At 48.7% G+C, this 18,807-nt stretch overlaps 1 protein-coding gene across 4 annotated transcripts in view; it reads left to right on the forward strand.

The window, feature by feature from the left end:
* Positions 1 to 18,807, forward strand: part of Fbrsl1 (fibrosin like 1) — an 89,930-nt gene that overhangs the window by 32,728 nt on the left and 38,395 nt on the right. The gene's annotated exons all lie outside the window — the stretch shown is intronic.

An 18,807-nucleotide genomic window follows, 5' to 3' on the forward strand; every position in this document is an offset into this window, starting at 1 on the left:
ATCCCTCAGCCAAAGCTGCTTCATAGCTCCAGTGCCTGGAGGATCCCACCACCCTGGAATCTTCCCCTTTAGAATCCAGGTTGGCTCTGACCTCAGCAGCTTCCTGGCAGGCACTGAGCTTGGGACACACACATAAAGCAGAGTCTCCAGGACTTTGGCCAGGAACCTGGAGTGGGTCCCTGTGCAGGTGAGCAGGGTACTAGGAAGTGGGAGGGTCCAGATCTGGTAAGACGAGCAGGTCTGGCTAGGGACCAAGAGTCTTTGGTATCAAAGATGCCTGTGGTGTGTGAGCAGCCGTATTCCAGCTCTCGGCCCCATCTGCCTCTGATGAAGGGGCTCGGGCTTAGGCTGGAAACTGAGAGATCCAAAGCTCCCGTGTGCAGAGACTGTGGGGAGATGAATGTGGGCCCAAATGGTGAGCTTGTGGCTCATGGGGAGCCCCGTCAGGGCAGGATGGCATATTCAGTAAGCTCATGCTGCAAACATCCCTGTGTGAGCAGGCATACCCAGGTCTACCAGAGGGGCTCGACACATACTCAGTGAGGTCCACTAGGGGCATAACCTCAGGTGCAGGCAAGCCCCTCATCTCCCTGAGTTTGTGGAGTGGCCCTGGCACCAACCAGAGCAACTCCTGCACCTCTTCATGGCTTACTTCATTTTCCCTTAAGTATCAAGAGAAACATTAACGACATCATAAAACCCAGAGCTTCATAAAAGCCATTTCTGCAGATTTATAGGCGTTTTGGCTCATTGGAGGGCTGGGGCTTGGGACTCCGCCTACCTCATCCCTGTAGCCCTGATTTACTGCCAGTTAGGGGCCTGCCTAGTTCACTCTCTAAATCAAGGTGGCTTTTTATGGAGGTATGTAATTAACCCATTAGCTACCCAGTGGGGCCTATTGGAGCAGGTCTTCCAACCTTAGTGTCTACCCTGGGATTCCTGGACACTGGAAAGAAAGCAAGGAAGAATTGGGATGGGCAGCAGTTCAGGGTCAGTAGACCTTTCAGAGGCCAGAGCAAAGGTGGGGCTACCTACCTTGACTGGAAGAGGAGCCTGGCCTCTTCTCTCTTCATTTGTACTTCCCACCCCCCTAACCTCACCTCTTCCATTGTCCACTGAAGGTGTAGAAAGCCAAGGCTCATCAGACCTTGCTCCATTCCAGCATGGGTTTGACTGAAAATATCCAGTATTTGGGCTTTTGATCACAGGGACTATGGACACCTTGGAGAGGTAACTCCTGTAAGAGGCCGTTGAAAGTGACCTTTCATGGTGGGACTTGGGCAGCCTTGTTCACACCTGAGCACTGAGAACAGTGGCTCTTGAGAGTGATTGTGATGCCCTTAGTTTGATGGACAGGCCTTCTCCGTCACTCTCTCCTGTGTAATGTCCTGATGATCCTGAGAATGGCTCTGTGGCCAGGACTTTGTTGGACACTGGGAAGTAAGCCATCTTTATAGAGGGCTCCAGTGCCAGAACTGGCTGGCAGTACTCAGAACCATGAGAGTTGCAGCAGCTGGCACTGGAGTCAAGCCATGTATATCTGGGCTAGCACCTGGGCACAGGTTTAAATTTAGGCCCCTCATATCTGTCTAAATTCCCAGGGGTCTGAAGCATCCCATGGATAGGAAGAATGCTACATCTTGGGGAACATACTCCTGATGCTGTGGCCCTGTGTGACACTAATGTTTGGACAGAGGCTCTGCAGCTAATCAAAGTTGATAACAAGTGATCTCTGGCCTGCCTGTGACCTGAGTCCCCTGGAATATCTGGGGCATCACTGTTCTGAGCTACCTGGCCAATTTTGTGCTTCCAAGTCCACAATCATCATACAAGACTTCTCCTCAAGACCCTGCTTTTCAATTTTCCCAAAAAGCCTACAGTTAACTTGCCAGATGCTTGTAGTTTAGCCCCCTGTGGCAGCTGCATAAGAGTGACAGATGGTGGCAGGAAGGGAAGCAACTGGTCTACGGTGTGACTGCAGGGAACTGCATACCCTAAGCCCTAGCATATGCAGATGTATTAGACCTGGCTTGAATTGACAGATCTCTAAGGTCTTCCTGTGTAGAATTTCCTGTTCCAGAGGCCATTGTGAGCCCTGATGCTTGCAAGCTATCTCCATCTGGGACCTCATGTCCATTTGTCCTATGGGTTCAGATGGAGCCGAGCTCCAGGCAGACAGCAAGAGACAGTGCCCAGTCTTATCAGCAAGAGTTTATATTTGAATGTGTGTTGCTTGGGGCTACATGCATTGTCTAGATCATATGGCTCTCTGGCTTTTATGTGTCATATCTGTTGTTTTTCCTTGGCCTGTGTATCTATTTTTATCATCTGTAGTTTATGCATTCCTGCATATCTATAGACTCATGTGCCCCCCTGGCTTCTCAGGGAATCCCAATTTCTCACCACATGTGTGTGCAACTCTGGCTTTGCAGCACTGGTGTGGATGTGGATATATGCTTTCCCGCCAGCCCCCACCTGAGCATTTCCTCTCCTTTCCCCAGAGCGTCACTATGCTGACACCAGTATGTATCTCTGACCTAGCTTTGTATTGAGATAAGGTCCTCTCTGTGTACCTGTCACTGTCAAGCAATCCATTTATGTAGAATTTACAGAAATTCACCTGTCTCCCCAGTGCCAGGACTAAAGGCATGCCCCACCATGCCCAGCTTCAGACTCCAGTTTTTAAAAATTAATGAATTAGTTTTATAGTACTAGCATTTGAACTCAGGTCCTTGTACACACTAGGCAAGCATTCCTTCACTAAAACTACATCTCCAACCTGCAAACTGTGTTTTAAAGTAGGTTAATTTTGCTGAGAATTATCCCCAGAAAAATCCCCAGTTATTGCTCATCCTTAATAGCGTTCATTCTGAAAGGTAGGCACCACCTCCCCAATATGCCACCAAATGTTTGTCAGTACCATAAAATTAGTCAGAAAGCGATTTTCTTAATTTGATTGCTCACAGCCAAGGGAGTGATGATGTGTCTCCTGAAAAGTGGGGCTCAGAGGCTTCCTTCATGAAAAGAAATGAGAACAATTTCTATACATAAAAATTGCCAGTTGGCCTCCCTACACTCAGTACTAAGAATGTTCTAGAACTGTCCATGCCTAACAAGTGTAGATACTGTCTAGGATCAGGAGCAGAGAAGATGGAGGTAGCCACAGTGGAGCTGAACTGACCAGTGCTGATATGACGCAGACTGGAGACCTAGCTAGCCTATATGTGGAGTTAAATTTTTGGTATTACTCTTGCTCTTCAGACGAGGTTTCAAGGATTGAAGAGGCTACAGAACATACCTGCCAGGCTCTGGCTTCAGGGAAAGCTAGCTGGGTCCAAGGTCTACATCTCCCTCCATTACCCACACACAACCCGTGGTTCTCCACATGGCTGTTTGCCCCAAAGTTCCGAGTACCTTGTCACTGTTAGAAAGGAGCTGTTGTCTGAGTGTCCTTCCTAGACCCTCCACTTTGGTGCCTGGAGCACCATCAGGAGCCCTGGTGGCTCCCAGACAGCCTTCCCTGTGGTCTCCCTATAGTCCTCTTCCATTGTAGGGACCGAGTTACAGATATGAGAAAGGAATTGTTCATTTCTTTATCCTTCTCCTTCAGTAAGTGTTCAGTGAGCATCTCCTGTGTGTCAGCTACAGTAGCACACAGCTCAGAGTCCAACAGTGATGGCAACAAATGCATGGCTGCCCAAGCAACTCTCGCCTCACAGGTTAGAAAAGTCTCCAGCCTCCATCACACCATTCCCATCAAGTCAGCCATATCTCGGCTTCTGGTCTTAGGCAACCTCTGCACCTGTGAGGCACAGATACTTCCAGAGCATCCTCAGTACCCAGTGTGGGGAGCCTGGTTATGGGTGGGAAGTGAGAGGGGAAGCAGAAGGGCCAGGTAGGTGTAGCCTTGCTTTCATCACATGGCAGGGGTAGGCCTGTGTATGCTGTGCCTAAGGGCAGCCATAGGAAGGCCCTTCAGTAGAAGCTTAAGTATGCTTGAGGAGCCACAGGCAGGTGAAAGTTCTGATGAAGAAGCCATGGAGGTGAGGTTCCTGGGCAGTGGGACCAGAGAAGCTCTGGCCATGCTGCAGCATAGGATAGTCCTGCAGGCTTGCAGGGGAATAGGATGTTGTGAGAAAGCCGCACTGTCTTCTTCCCAGTCTTGATGGTCGAGAAGGTGAGGATGCTTTTGTGTGAGAGCAAACCTCAAGGCCAGGCGCAGAAGGGATAAGGATCCCGCCAGCAAGCAGTACCTGCCAGAGAAGTCCTGGCACCTGGCGTGGGTATAATTAGCTGATTATTATAATTATGTTGCCTTTGAGCAATTTCAAAGGTTCTTATTTTTATTCTTCTTTTCTTTATTATTCTTTTAAATTATTTTGTGTATGTGTGTGTGTATGTGTGTGTGTGTGCATATATAAATGTATGTGTACTATGTGCTTCTAGGTCCCTTTGGAGTCCAGAAGAGGGTTTTAGGTCCTAGTTAGAGGTAGCCACCCATTGTAGGTGCTGTAAACTTAACCCAGATCCTCTACAAGAGAGAGAAATACTGCTCTTAACTACTGAACCATCCCTCTAGTCCCTCAAAAATTAACTTTAAATTGTTAGATTGTAAATTACTAATACCTGTGTGAGCTACTTCCTTCTCAACACATCCTACTAAATACCCTTACACTAAAGAGTCCCTGGGGGCTGATGAACCTGGGGTGCACTCCTCACTGTCGTCCCCCCCCCCACACGCACGTTTCAAATCGGGAAATGTACAGGAGAGTGCTGGTAGGGCTGTGGCACCTGGTGTGGCTTAAAAGCCAGGGCAGTCCTCTGCTCTATTAACAGACAGACAGGGTGACGCTCCTGTGTCAGAAGCCCCTCATCACATAGGTAGCATGACTGCCTAACAAATAACCCTCAGGGTGATTTCATGAAGCTTGTGAGAAATTTAGTCCACATATCAGGAGTTCACACAGGATACTGAAGAACACCTATAGCTGTTCCCCAGCATCTGGGCCCTCTAAGTGTCTGCCAGGCCAGCCGGCTTTATCTATGTATTGTCAAACTGAGGCTGGTGCTTGGTGCTTCTGTGAATAGACCCTCAGGGTCACCTCATATGGTCTTCATGGCTGATATTTAGATTACAGGGACCCTACCTCTCTTTTTTTCACAGAGGCCACACCAGGCCTGGACACACAATGACTGTCTGCAGTATGCAGGGCTCGTAGCATGCAGGAGACAAAGGTTTTATCCCAGGAGCTAAGCTCCTGTGAGCCTGGGAGTCCCTTACACAACTTGAAGGATCCCTAGAGATTGAGTGTGAGCAGGGACACTGTCCACTACTGGAAGAGTGTCTGTTCTGAAGATTTCAAGACCACATGCTCCCTGGGTGTTGGCCTCTGCCTTCTGCCAAGATGCCAGTCTCTGCAGAATTCAAGGTTGTAGGAACCCTGTCTGACTACAGGAATAGTCAAAGGAAGGGCTACAGTCTTTGGAAAGGATAACAGGTCTCTTCCAGAACCCAGAGAGGCTACTACCTGCCCCTGTACCCATTCTGTGTGGCTGGCATGGCGACCCTCACCTAGTGAAGGACACTCACGGGCCACCTGGATTGGAGCATGGTCCGTCTAGAGAGCTCTTGGCACTCTGGTGTGCCTGCACCATGAGCATCCTTTTGTCACCACCCCCATATCGGTTCTTTGCTGGGGAAAGTCTCCATTGTCACTGTGGCACTAATCTTACCCTGGGTCCTTAGAGGTAGAAGAAGTGGAGACTGTGTTTCCCTCCTTCCAGACCATGTGAACCTGTTCTGTGCCTGCAGAGAGCCAGCGTGGCTCCTCATAACCCAGCTCTCCACATGAGGTTTCAGCCAGAGAGTCCTGAGTGGGCAACAGTGTCCTATGCAGGGTGTCTGAGGGCCAAGAATGCCATGGAAGGTATTCTTTATCACATGGATACTCTTCTTTCTCCTGGAGCCAGGGATGAGGCCTCTCTTAGGTTGATATGCCAGTGCTATGAGCTGCTGGGCTCCACACCCGGCCCTGCTGTTTTCCTTCTGGGTCTGGGTGCTGTGCTTTGGTTTGGCTGAGCTGGGACTGACTGGCTTGCTCATCTGCGCAATGGCCTAAGAACGTATTTGCCTCCCCCAAAGCAGGGACTTGCCTGCCTCTGGAATACCTGTGAGTGTCACTGAGTCCCTAGGTTATGCTCAAGCACTGCAGAGCCAGACAGTGGGATTTGAGCAGCCAGGGCTGTTCTGCCTTGGAAGGAGGATAGCCTTGAATCTCTGTGGGCATTGGATCATACAACCACTTCCTCAGAAGCAGGGCTTAGCTGTGCTTAAAGCCAGGTGTAGCATTTGGTCAGGTGGCTGAGGCATCAAAAGGGGAACAGCATAGGGGTGGCCCAAGGTAGTCATGTGCCATAGAGCCCAGGCTAACAATATACATGGGTGGACCTGTTATCCCTTCCTCAAGTCCTGAGGGGAACGTAGCCATTCTGATATACCTGTTCTACCTCGTGCCTTCCAGTGACAAAAGCGAGCCCCCCCCCTTTATCCTCTATCCTGTGCCAGTACCTCTATCCTGGTCAGAGTAACATGTCTGCCCCACCCTTGCAGCCCTGTAGTGTAGGCTCTGTATTCATGAGGCAGGTTTATGACATCCATTGTGTTGTTCCTAGGGCCACTTCCAAGTGATAATAATTTGAACAAAAGCAATAAACCTGCCAGCCTCTCTGGAGCCAGGCAGAGGATTGGGGGGCACCTACACTTCTCCTCCTAACTTCAGCACAGGAGTCTTTAAAGCTGGAGTAGCAGCTAAACCCACTCCCCTCTCCCACCCCCGCCTCCCCGTTCGTCAGCCTCGTAGAATGACCAGGTCTGAGCGCAGCATCTTGGGCACAGTTAGTTGTGCTCCGCTGATCCCTCCCCAGGGTTGGACTAGAGATGTGGCTGCCAGTTCAGAAGAAGCCCCACATGGATCCTGCACACAAACTGATCCTGCAGGGATACTGCACACAAAAGACAGGGAAGTGAAACCGTCAGTGGTAGCTCATGCCTTTAGTCCCAACCCTGTAGAGAAGCGAGCCAGATGAATCTCTGAGTTCCAGGCCAGCCTGGTCTACAGGCTGTCCATCCATGACAGCCAGAGAAGCTCTGTCTCTAAACAAACACAACACCCCTGCTACCCCCTGCCACCCCCACACCCTCTCTTCACACCCCCCCCCATAGATAGATAAGTGACCTCATAGTAACTACTTGGAAGGAAGAAAAATGGCACCAGGTTATGCTGGAGAGTTATAATATTGCCACCCTAGTGGTCAGGGATGGATAGCATTGGGTTATTGTGGAAAGACCACTCCAGTGGCCAAGGGGTGGGACTCAGGGGAGAGATGGCAAGCAGTTGGGTGAGGGGTCTACACAGTGGTATTTTGGTGTATTCAGGAAACTGGAAGAAGGTGGGTGTTGCCAGATGAGGAGCCCAGAGAAGTGGAGTGTGGAGGGAGGGACCTGTCCTTATCTGCATGCATTGGGTTAGAGGGTAAAGAAGATGAGACTCCCAAGACTGAGGCAGAGGTGCCAGGTGAGGACAGCTTTAGTGGCTTAGGCACAGCTGCAGCTGGGTCACCTCTGGAGATGTCTCCCTGATGATCTTGGAGTTACCATCCACCAATGCGTAGGCAAGGCTTGTAGGGTCTGGGAGATGATGGTCTAGCCATAGGCTATGATGCTGGGGCAGGGACATTAGCTATGACATGTGGGTATGTGGTTCTGTGTGAAGGTGATGTAGGTGCAACACGAACCAGAGGACTTCTGAGGACTTCTCTTCTCCTACAGTATTCTCATCATCTCTAAAAGTTCCTCCATGATATCTTATTTCAGAGTGGCAGTTGACTTTTGAAAGAGGCATAGTCCAACTTACAGATTCAGAAACAGGCACACATCAAATCCCCGATATGAGCATTGTATAGGGAAGTAGTGGTCCCCTGGAGGGCCATGTCTAGATGGGGACAATGGGCATAGTCCTTCCCTGTCCCATTTTACCCCTAGAAACTACCCTAGACTACCCCAAATCTCTGTTCACACTGGCCTCTGGTTTGAGAGGTCCTGTCACTGTTCCTGACTCATGATTTATGTCACTCAGCCATAATGTGACTCTACCCTCAGAATGGGGACATAAGCTGGTGGCTGGGCCATCTAGACCATGTCTGCACCCAGTCCTGGGCAGGGTCTTCCAAGGCACCTTCTCAGGGTCTGCCAGACCCTGAGAAGTCAGATATCTCCAGGCTGTTGGAAACTAGAGCTAGTTATAGCTAACTCAGACTAGGCAGGCCCAGGTCAAGCCAGTGATGCTGCTCCAGGCTTGGGATATACCTAGTTCCAAAAGGGTGCAATTTCCTCAGGGGCTTCCCTTGCTCTCCCTATGCCCTATGCTGCCTTCCTGGGGTCAGTTCCTTTTTTGTCTAAAGCTCTGAGATGATTCCCTCCTAACTTATGTGCCTGTGCCACTGAGCTTTGCTCAGTGAGAAGTGAAACAGCTCATTGGTTAGAAGCTCTACTTCTCTGCCCAGCTTCCCCAGTGTTTGACAGTGGAACTACAGGGCTAGGCTCTTTTGACATCAGGCATGAGACCTTCAGACAACACTGTGTACCATGGCTGAATGTAAGGAGGGTCTGTGGGTCTACCACACTCTCCCTAGCCCAGAAACCTGTCAGGTCCTGACTTTCAGGCTGGAGTCACTAGGCCCTTTGGGCAGTTGAATGCTGACTGAGTACAGCTGCATCATTCCACTCCATGGTCTTAGGTCCCCACAGATAGGCCAGAGGGTCAACAAGGAGATGGAGCACCCCCCACCCCCAGCAATTCTGACTTAGAAGTGCTGTGGCCTGGCACCCTACTCTTCCATGGTCCCTCCTGGGCCTACCAATGCTTCCTGTCATCACAGGGAGCCAGTTCCATGTGTTCAGTCCTGAACAATAGCAGGCCTCTCAGGGCAGCCTGGTTCCTGAATTCTTGCCCCACCTTTCCACACCCTAAGCACCTCCTAGCAACCTGTGCTAAAAGATTTCTGTTAAGGGTCGATGACTAGCCATGGTTGAAAACTGGAGACGGTCCCTCTATCTCAGAAGCCACAGCTAGCTGATGGGAGGAAAACTGGGATCCCATTGGGTGATGGTCCTTGGTCCTCCAGTGGGTGACTTTGCAGAACAGAGCACAAGCCAGAGCTGCTGTGGCACCCCAGTTAGGGATGAGTGTTAGTTAAGAGTTTGTTGATAAATAATTCATGAGATCGTTAGCAGTCTCAGTCTGACAACTTGAGAATATACTAATATAGTGGACTCTGAGAAAGGTCAGCTGCATGCTAGGCCTGGCCATTTGTTATTTATCTCCTGACACAGGCCTGTTAATTATCCCAGCCTAGCCTGGGGTGCTGGGATGGGAGCTAAGAGCAATGGGGAACATCAGTTTGTGTGGAAGAAATGGAGAAGATCTGGGAAGCAACCAGAGCAGCTCTGTCTGAACCAAGGCTTTATTAGGGTGCTGTTGGGGATGGGAGAGCAAGGGTGATAGTACCAGGCTTGGGCACAGCTACCATTGGTAGTTCCCAGGACTGTGGTAAAGGCTAAAGGGTCATAGAAACCTCACAGGACCAGGTCTGTGGGAATATCAAAAGGTCGATATTATGGGCAAGGGAAGTAGAACAGGGACTGTGTTAGACAGTGTCACACAGTGTGCAGGTGGAGGCCCTGTGCTGTTAGACAGTGTCACACAGTGTGCAGGTGGAGGCCCTGTGCTATTAGTGTCACAGTGTGCGGGTGGAGGCCCTATGCTCAAGTTGGTTGTGGGGGTCCCCAGAGTTACTTACCTAGAGCATTGGGGAGGGAATGTTCCAGGAGCTGCCTATACTCTTTCAAGTGTGTGCCTGTGACTGTACCTCTGTATGATTGTAATTACCTGTGACTGTAATTACAGTAATTACAGTCACAGAGGCTTGTAGGAACCAGGAAGGTCATCCAGTGTCCTGGTTAGCTCCAAGCAGAGTCGGGTAGACAGCTGGAGCATGGGTTGATGTCCAGGTATGAGTGGGAGGGGGCGGAGCTTAAGCAGCAGTGCGCTTACATACTTCTCTGTAGGTTGGGAACGCAAAGATCATGAAACCAACAATATAGTTAAAATGAGACATGAATGGAGAACAGGAAGGAAGCTCCAAGCAAAATCACACAGAATCCCTTGTGTGGTGAGTGTCAGGCTGAGTCTGAAAGGCAGAACCAGCATGTGCCCCAGACATATGACCCTGTGGAGCATGATCTGTGATGCAGGTCTAAGTACAGTGTTCCGTGCTTCCCCAGATGGTGACCCCAGAGAGAGTAGATAGGAAACACTGGTCTAGATTTTCCTTGCTGTTATATAAATATAAAAATATATTTATTTATAAATATATTTTATATACTTTATATATTTTTATATAAATATAAAAAACAATCTGAGAAAACTAGTAACACTTTTCACAATAGAATTAGGACCAAGCATAAATTGAGCTTAAGCAGGTTTTTAGCTGTGGGGAAATTGTTGGAACATTCCAGAGTGATAGAAGGTGCTGGGCAAGTGTCCTTTCTAGGACTGCCCTCCAGTTCTTACACAGAGCCAAGAAGAGCACCCTCCAGGGCAGTGACCCTGCAGACAACTGTCAGTGACTCTGGGCATCATACTCTGGTTTACTTACCTTGTTAGAGTGACCTCAAGGTAGAATTGTCTCCATGAGAGGCTGATGACATCATTGCTGAGCCACCGGGGTCATGAGTATTTGCTAAGTGAGCTGAGGCCTAGACCTCACAGCTGAGGAATGAGTTCACATTGTTGAGCCTGGTTAGAGAAGGGGCCACTCACTCTAGATCTCTCACAAATACTGCTCCGTGTTCCACTGATGGCAACTGATAGTCAAGGCTCCTGAACAGGCTGCATCTTAAGGTTTGGCAGGAGGCAGGATGCCAGTGTCCCCAAGCCCTTCTGTACTGAATCCTCAGGCTACAGGGGAGACCAGCAAGCAGGAAGTCGGTGTGCACATTCAGAGACCATAGCTGCATGAGCGGTCAACTAGTCCCACAATGGGTTGTTCCATATGGTTTATTAAGCTGCTCTAACTTAATTGACTGTTGATTGTATAATTAGTGCTTTGTTTGGTTTTAAAGCCTAAACACTCAAAGAGTAAATTAGCTGAGTAGATAGAAGTGGAGTTTTCAGGCCTACCAAATACTATGTAATTAATCAGGTATGATTTTCATAGCCTCAGGCAGAGGGTCCAACCTAAATCCAGGACTTGGTCACCACTAGTTGTGCCTGAGGATTGACCCTATCCCTCTGGGTCTCAGTTTCCCCATTAATGACCAGGTATGTGATGAGATCTGAATGAGGCATGTGGCCCCCATCCGGCTTGTACCAGTGCCTGCCAGAGACCCAGCTAGAGAAGGAGGGGGAAAGTGATGGGGGTGGGTAGACCATTGATTCTAACCTGAGGCAGAAGTCCCGATGGCCCAGTCCTAGGACCCTGTCCATCAAGTCCTGTCCCAGCCAGTCCTATCTCAGAAGTTGACTGTATATAGACATATAGACTTGTATATAGCTCTCCGTTCATCCCCAAATGCTGGGCCCACTGTATCCGTGTCCCTCACATGTCCACATGTCAAGGACATATCAAGTCCTATGGGCTCACCTCAAAACATACCACATGAGCCTGGGTCCAGCAGAGCCACCATGATCCTCACCTCAGTTACCTGTGGCTCCAGCATACCCAATATTATCACTGGTCCTCAGTCTTGGTCACCTCACCCCCTCCCTTCCCAGCCATCTCTTGTCTGTGACTTCCCCAGGGCTTTCCCCTTCCCTGTCTCTACTCCTTCCTTCCATAGTAAATGCTCAGCTTCCTGACTCTGACCTTCCTGCTGAGGTTGGGTCTGTTGTATGCATCACAAGGCCTTCTGTTGTAGTCACTGTATGGAGGCACAGGAGGCAGTGTCCACAGTCTGAAGGACAGGGATGTCATTCTGCCTGGCACCTCCTGGTTTCTGATGACCATTATCTGGGTTTTAGCATGTTAGAAGTGAATAGCAACACTTGAATTGCCTTGCTTGACTTCACCTTCAGTTGTTACCAGCCCAATATATGTTTCTACTAGATAGCACCTAGAACCTGTTTCTGGGGCCTAAACTAAGGTCCCAGCCTCTGCTGGCTGCCTTGCCACAGCAGGTCCTCTACCCTCTAAGCCTCTAGTTCAACTCTGAAATGGACAGGGGATCTTGGAGTGTGTGGCCACAGTTTCTGCCTCACATTCTGGCACCCGCAGTCTAAGACAGAAACTCTTGTCCTCAAAGGTTCATCAGCTTCAAGGCTCTAAGAGTCAAGTGGGAAAGAAGTTTATGGAGCCACTTGTGAGCTGCCTGGTTCCTAAGGATACCAGGCAGCCATGGGGAGGACCTAATTGGTGACCTAGCTGCATGGGGTAGATGGACTGGCTTGCCAAACTCACTACATTTAAGTAGGGAGTGAAAGGAAGAGTTTCATTGACTCACTCTCAGAAGTAAGCATAAGAGTGAACAGTGACCTTGTCCACATGGCTCATGTATTAATCCCAGTCTGGTCATCAGAACTTCTCAGTGTTGAGCTCAACGCGTGACCTCACTAGCCACTCTGAGTCCCATAGGGCACCCCACATACTAATTAGAATATGCATGAAAGTGAGCCTCTGCCCATTCCATACCTGCAGAGGCAGTGCATCCCCTAGGCTGGCACCATGTAGTCTCACTCCCTTTCCTAGATTCTTCTCTGGAAAGTCCCAAGCCTGTATGAAAGCCAGAATCCAAACATTGGAGTCCCAGGACAGCCAGAGCCCAGTCAGTGCCATGGCACTTGACCACCCTCACAGGACCCAGGTAGGAGTTTGAGGAGAAATCAGGGTGCCGAGAACTGTGTGTGAGTCCTGGCTCCAGCGTGTACTGCAGGACACTCAGGCACATGCAGGTGTGCTAAAATACACGTGCTCACATCCAAGGGCTGATGGATGCCCACTATAAAGTCATCACATGCATGGAATATACAAGAGCTATGTGTCAGCAGAAGCCAGTGGAGCACCTGTATGTGATTCTACCTGTACATGCCTCAGGCAGCTTATACCCAGCCTCCAGTGGCACCTTTGGTACCCAACATCCTTGTGGCTGAGACCCTCCCCCATTCTAGGGCCAGGCTCAGTGGACTATCCTAAGACTTTGTTGTGCATATCATGGCAATTGAACCTGCATCTTCTTAGGCTCCTGCTTCCTTTACCCTGTTTAGTTTGCTTCTCCTTGGGCCCCTGCCATTAGGAGTTTCAGCTGACCAGGAGGGACAGACCTCCTTGTCCCAAACAGCCCTGAGGTAGTATCTCATTGTTATGTGGTAACTGGGTAGAAACCCAGCCTACATTTGGCACTTGCCTGAGGCTCCTGCAGCCCTGCCTTGGCCCAGGTGTGGTGCTCTGGTTCCTTTCTGTCCTCTCCTCCTTGATACACATGGTGGGCTGCGGGTTATGGTTGGGAGTAACTCTGGCTGCAAGGCTCTCTTCATGAATTTTCATGCCTTTGTTTGAGTGGTAGGAGACAGTGGTTCTCCTCTGAATACCGCTGTAAGCTGTAATTAACATTCACACAGAGAAGAAAGGACGGTGCTGTTCCTGCCTTAACAACCATGCTGACTTGTGTCTTTGTGGGAGTGACAAGTAGTTCCCTCCCCAGCAGGCAGCTGACGAGGTTTCTAGAAAGAGTGTAGGATGGTGGATGAACTGTCAGGACAGAGAAGTCCATTTGAGGGATGGCTGCCAAGCTGAACAGGTGACAGGAAGGAGTGGAGCTTTAGTGGGTAGTGATGGTGCTTAGTTCTCTAGTGGCTGTGACAAGACACCTAGCACATGCAGCTTAAAGAAGGGTTTATTTCTGTGTGTGGTGGTATATACTTTTAATCCTGGCGCTTGGGGGGAGAGGCAGATGACTCTCTTTGACTGAGCATTATTAGACAGAGGCAGCCAGGTTCTGAGTTTGAGGCCATCCTAGTCTACATAGTGAGTTCCAGGTCAGCCAGGGCTGTTTAGAGAGACCCTATCTTTTTTTTTTTTTTACATAGTATTTTTATTGATTATTTGGGAATCTCACATCATGCACTCTGACTGTGCTCACCTCCCAGTCCTCCCATGTCTGCCCCTTTCCTCCCTGACCTTTCCCCTTCTCCCGAAAAAAGAAAGAAAAAAATGCATTTTGATATTGTCCATATGGTCACTGGAGCATGGTCAAACTCCCAGTGTCTAGCCTGACCAGGGAAGCTGAGACCTTCTCCACCTGAACCCCCAACAGAGCCATCCAGCATAGAGAGCTACACCTCAGCATCCCCATCACGGTTTTTTAGGAGTGCTCGCACTTTGCCCCCCCCCCCCCCGGTTTTATTTTGGCTCACAGTTTGACAGTTTGAATATGATTCATCATGGCATAGAAGGCGTGTTGTTCCCAGGAGGATGAGGCAGTTGGTCACATTGCGCCCACAGTCGGGAAGCAGAGATGAATGCTGGCGCTTCACTTGTTTTCTACTTTTTATTCTGTCTGAGACCTCACATCATGGGGCAGTGCTGCTCACATCCAGGAAGGGAAACACATCCTAAAGTGTACCTTCTAGGTAGTCGTAAATCCTCTCAGGTTAATCTTAGCTATCACACTTCACCCCGTATCAACTCAAAACCCAAACCCATCATTCTACTCCTGGTCCCAATGCAAAATGCATTTAGTCCATCTCAAAAGTTGTTCCAACATTGTTCAGAAGTGCAAGTATGGAGTTTTTTCTGTGTCTTGGATTCTGAGCCGTATGTATGTGCGCGTGCGTGCGTGCACATACTCACAAAGTTATAGACATTTGCTCTATGTACAAAATGTATCCCCATTCCAAAAAAGGAGAGCTAAAGACACAACAAAGAACGACCAGGCCAAGGTAAAGCTGAAGCTAGCAGGGGCAGCACCGAATCTTGCAGCTCCGTGTGCAGAATCTGGGACTCATGATGGAAGCATCTGGGCTCCAGTAGATTTCGATAGCCTTACCCCTCTGGTTCTTCTCCCTGCTGTACACAGCTTCCCCCTTGAGTCATTTCTGCTATGCTGACAGTTTTCCATGTCAGATGTCCCATAGTCCTGACATCTACAACATCCTGGGCTCTCCTTCATAATGTTCATTGCTTTACACAATGAATGGCCTTTCAGGGAGTCTAATCCTGCCACACGTTGCCCAGCCCCAGCAGCTTTCTAGACTTCTGGAGAATGCCTCTATGACCCCATATTTCTTGTATTTGCATGTTTGTAAAACCAGCACCAATGTGGACAGTTCTGTCACGTTCTTTTTCCACCTCAACTGAGAAAACCTTTCCCTAGTAGATTGTTTGTCTCTTAATAAAATAAGGAAAACTCTTTAAGGGACATTCTTAATTCAGGCTTCCCCTTTTAGATAAATTTGTATTATCACAAGTTAGAGCTTTGGAAAGGTAGATTTGTACTCAGCATCTTTCCTATTGTCCCAGAACATAGTAGGAGTTTTCTCTCTTTTTTTCCCTCCCTGATTCAGGGTCTCTCAGTATATAGACCAGGCTAGCCTTGAACTCACAGAGATATGCGTCCGTCCACCTCCAGAATGCTGGGATTAAAGGGTTGTGCCTGAAAAATCTGTGTATGTGCGCAATCTTGTATGTACATTATATGTGCACAAGTGTGTAGAGGCCAGAGTTCAACTTTGGCTGTCATATCTCAGGAGCTATCTACCTTTAATTTTTTTGGTTTTGTTTTTTGAGATGGGTTCTCTCTATGTAGTCCTGGTTGTCCTAGAACTTACTATGTCGGCCAAGCTAGCCTGGAACCCACAGAGATTGATCTGCCTCTTCCTGAGTGCTGGTCCTAAAGGTGTGCACCCCATAACTGGCTACCTTGTTCTTTGATACCTGGCCTCGCGTTGGTCCCAAGGTTCACTGACCAGGGCTAGCTTCTCCATGACAAGCACAGGCCGCCATGGCTGGCCTTTAACTCCAACTTAGGTCTTTGTGTTTGTGTGGCAAGTAATTTACTGACTTCACCATCTCCTCATTAAGAAGGTTTGTCCTTAATGGCACTAGTCTCTTAAAGAATTACAGCCGCTTTCTCTAGGCCTTCTTTGTCCACAACTTTAAATGGGTTCTAATGCCTTCCCTGTCTTTTCAGCTCAACTTACTGCTGTCTGTCACTGTGGAGCTGAGTAAGGGCAGTGAGCAGCAGCCATACGACAGCTTGAACATTGTGCTGTCTTGAAATTTCCTCTACCGAGTGAAGTTGTCTCATCATATTTTAAATCAGCCTTACTGAAGTTCTCAAGACATGGGCAAAATGCAACCAGAGTCTTTGCCAAAATGTTACAAATGATTGCTTAGCCCAGTTCCTAGTAGAGGCCTGTTCTTCTCTGAAACCCAATCTCCTAGCTCCCACTGTTCATACTTCTTTTGTTTCTCTAGTCTTCCAGATTACTGCCAGAGCGACTCCCTAAGTTCTGTTTATACCACTCTGTGGCTTTTCTAGCCCACAGTTTTAGATTCCTCTATAGTTTTCCCACAAACCAGTTCCAAAGGCTCATGAGCCATATGGTTAACATATCACAGTAATGATACCACTTCTTGGCTCTAGTTTTCTTGGTTACTTTGTTTTTGTTGTTGATGTTGTTGTTGTTGTTGATGATGATGATGATGATGATGCTATGGCAATATACTTAACAAAAGCAAATTACAGAAGAATTTATTTGAGCTCACAGTTAGAGGATATAGTCCATCAGAGAAAGTGCAGCAGCAGGAGTGGGAGGAGGCTGTTTACATCATATGCACTCAAGAAGCAGAGAGGATGGGATGGAGAGATGGCTCAGTGGATAAGAGCACTGACTGCTCCTCCAGAGGTCCTGAGTTCAATTTCCAGCAACCACATGGTGGCTCACAACCATCTGTAATGGGATCTGATGCCCTCTTCTGGTGTGTCTGAAGACAGCTGCAGTGTACTCATATACATAAAAATAAATAAATCTTTAAAAAGAAGAAGAGGAGGAGAAGGAGGAGGAGGAAGAGGAGGAGGAAGAAGAAGAGAAGGAAAAGGAAGAAGAAGAGGAGGAAAAGGAGGGAGAAAAAGAGGAGGAGGAGGAGCAGGAGGAGAGAGGAATGGTAGTATTTAGCTCAGGGTTCCCTTTTCTCTCAGTCTAGGACCCCAGACAATGGGATAATGCCACCCATACTGAGGGTGAGTCTTACCACCTTGGTGAAACCTGTCTGGAAATACCTCAGAGACATGCTTAGAGGCATGTCTTCTAGCTGATTCCAAATCCTGTCCTGTCAAGTTCACTAGATTAGCCAACAGGAGTGACAGGATGGGAAAGGTAATAAGGATGGTGATGGTATTATCACCGTCAAACATGCCTTGTGCTGGGTATCCAGCACCATGCCAGTGTTCCGCATACGTGCATAGACTCATGTAAGTCACAGTACATTCCCGTAAATGAGCCATCATTCCTGTTTCACCAGAAGCATTTGGGTCATAGTGTAGCTGGTAACATAGCATTAGAGCAGATATTTTTAGAGCTCATGTCTTGGCCCCTGTATATATACATCCTTTCTCCATGCACTAAAGGCCTGTCCATGCCAACACCGAGGCCAGGCTCTCTAGGCCCCTGAGCCCTGTCCAGCCCCTGAATGTTGCTCAGGCCACTTTAAAAAGATGGGTGTGTCTCTTCCCCACCTTATTCTGATTGTCTCACTCAATTCTAACTTCATTATAGTTAAATGTTAAATCAGTGGCACTCAATCACATGAATCTATTTGTCTACGTATTGCTGATGGTGTAGCACCGTCTGACAGTTATAGGATCTGGGTGGCCTCTCCTGTACCTGTTGGTGGGTTCTCTCAGCTGGTACTAGACACCGAAAGCTGCCCTTCCTCATCCTCATGTCCCACTGTTTACCCCTGCTTGTCTGGCTTCAGACCTAAAAGCTATCAGACAGTCTGTGACTGGTCTAGGTCTGTGAATTGCTGTCCTAGGCATAGGATAGTGTGCAAGTGGGCTCTGGGGCTGAAGAAGGAGCAGAGGGTAGGACTGGCAAGTAAGTGATCCAGCTGTCCCCAGGCTGTCCCAGTGACAGACATGCCAAACAAGAGTTGATCCTGCTATACTGACAGTTTAATGAGGTTTGATTGTAAGAGGCCCCTGGTCATGGGTCCTAGCAGCCCAGGCAGCAAGCTCCCTACATGCCCCTAATTCCCAAGCTTCCACCTCCACTCTACCTGCACACATCCATCTCAGTGAGCTGACACAACAACCTTGAGGGGTTACTCATGACACCTGCACTGTCCTATTGCAAGTGGTACTAGAATGTTCCGGTGTATTCAGACTCCACTTTCCTCGAAGGTCCCATGAGCTCTGTATGGTTGTCACTCCTCTCCCCACAGTCATGTCCTCATTTGGAAACTCTCATAACACAGAGAAGCCCTGTTACATCCTATCTCACCAAGTTTTGCCTTCCTTACAGTGGGAGGGGGTTTCAGGGAGTGTCAAGGTTTTGAGGAGTCCAGGCCTAGTCCTTCTTGAGCCCCATGCTAAGAGCCCAGGTGAGACCAGCTAGTGAAGCTGTGCTTCTCAGTAGGGGATCATGGAAGGGGCTTGACTATATGCACAGCTGAAGAGCCACATATGTCTTCCTTCCTTTGTGACAGTGGTTCTCAACCTGTGTGTCACTACCCGTTTGGGGGTCACATATC

Source organism: Grammomys surdaster, unplaced genomic scaffold (genome assembly GCF_004785775.1).
Source record: "Grammomys surdaster isolate TR1022 unplaced genomic scaffold, NIH_TR_1.0 309, whole genome shotgun sequence".
Lineage (NCBI taxonomy): Eukaryota > Metazoa > Chordata > Mammalia > Rodentia > Muridae > Grammomys > Grammomys surdaster.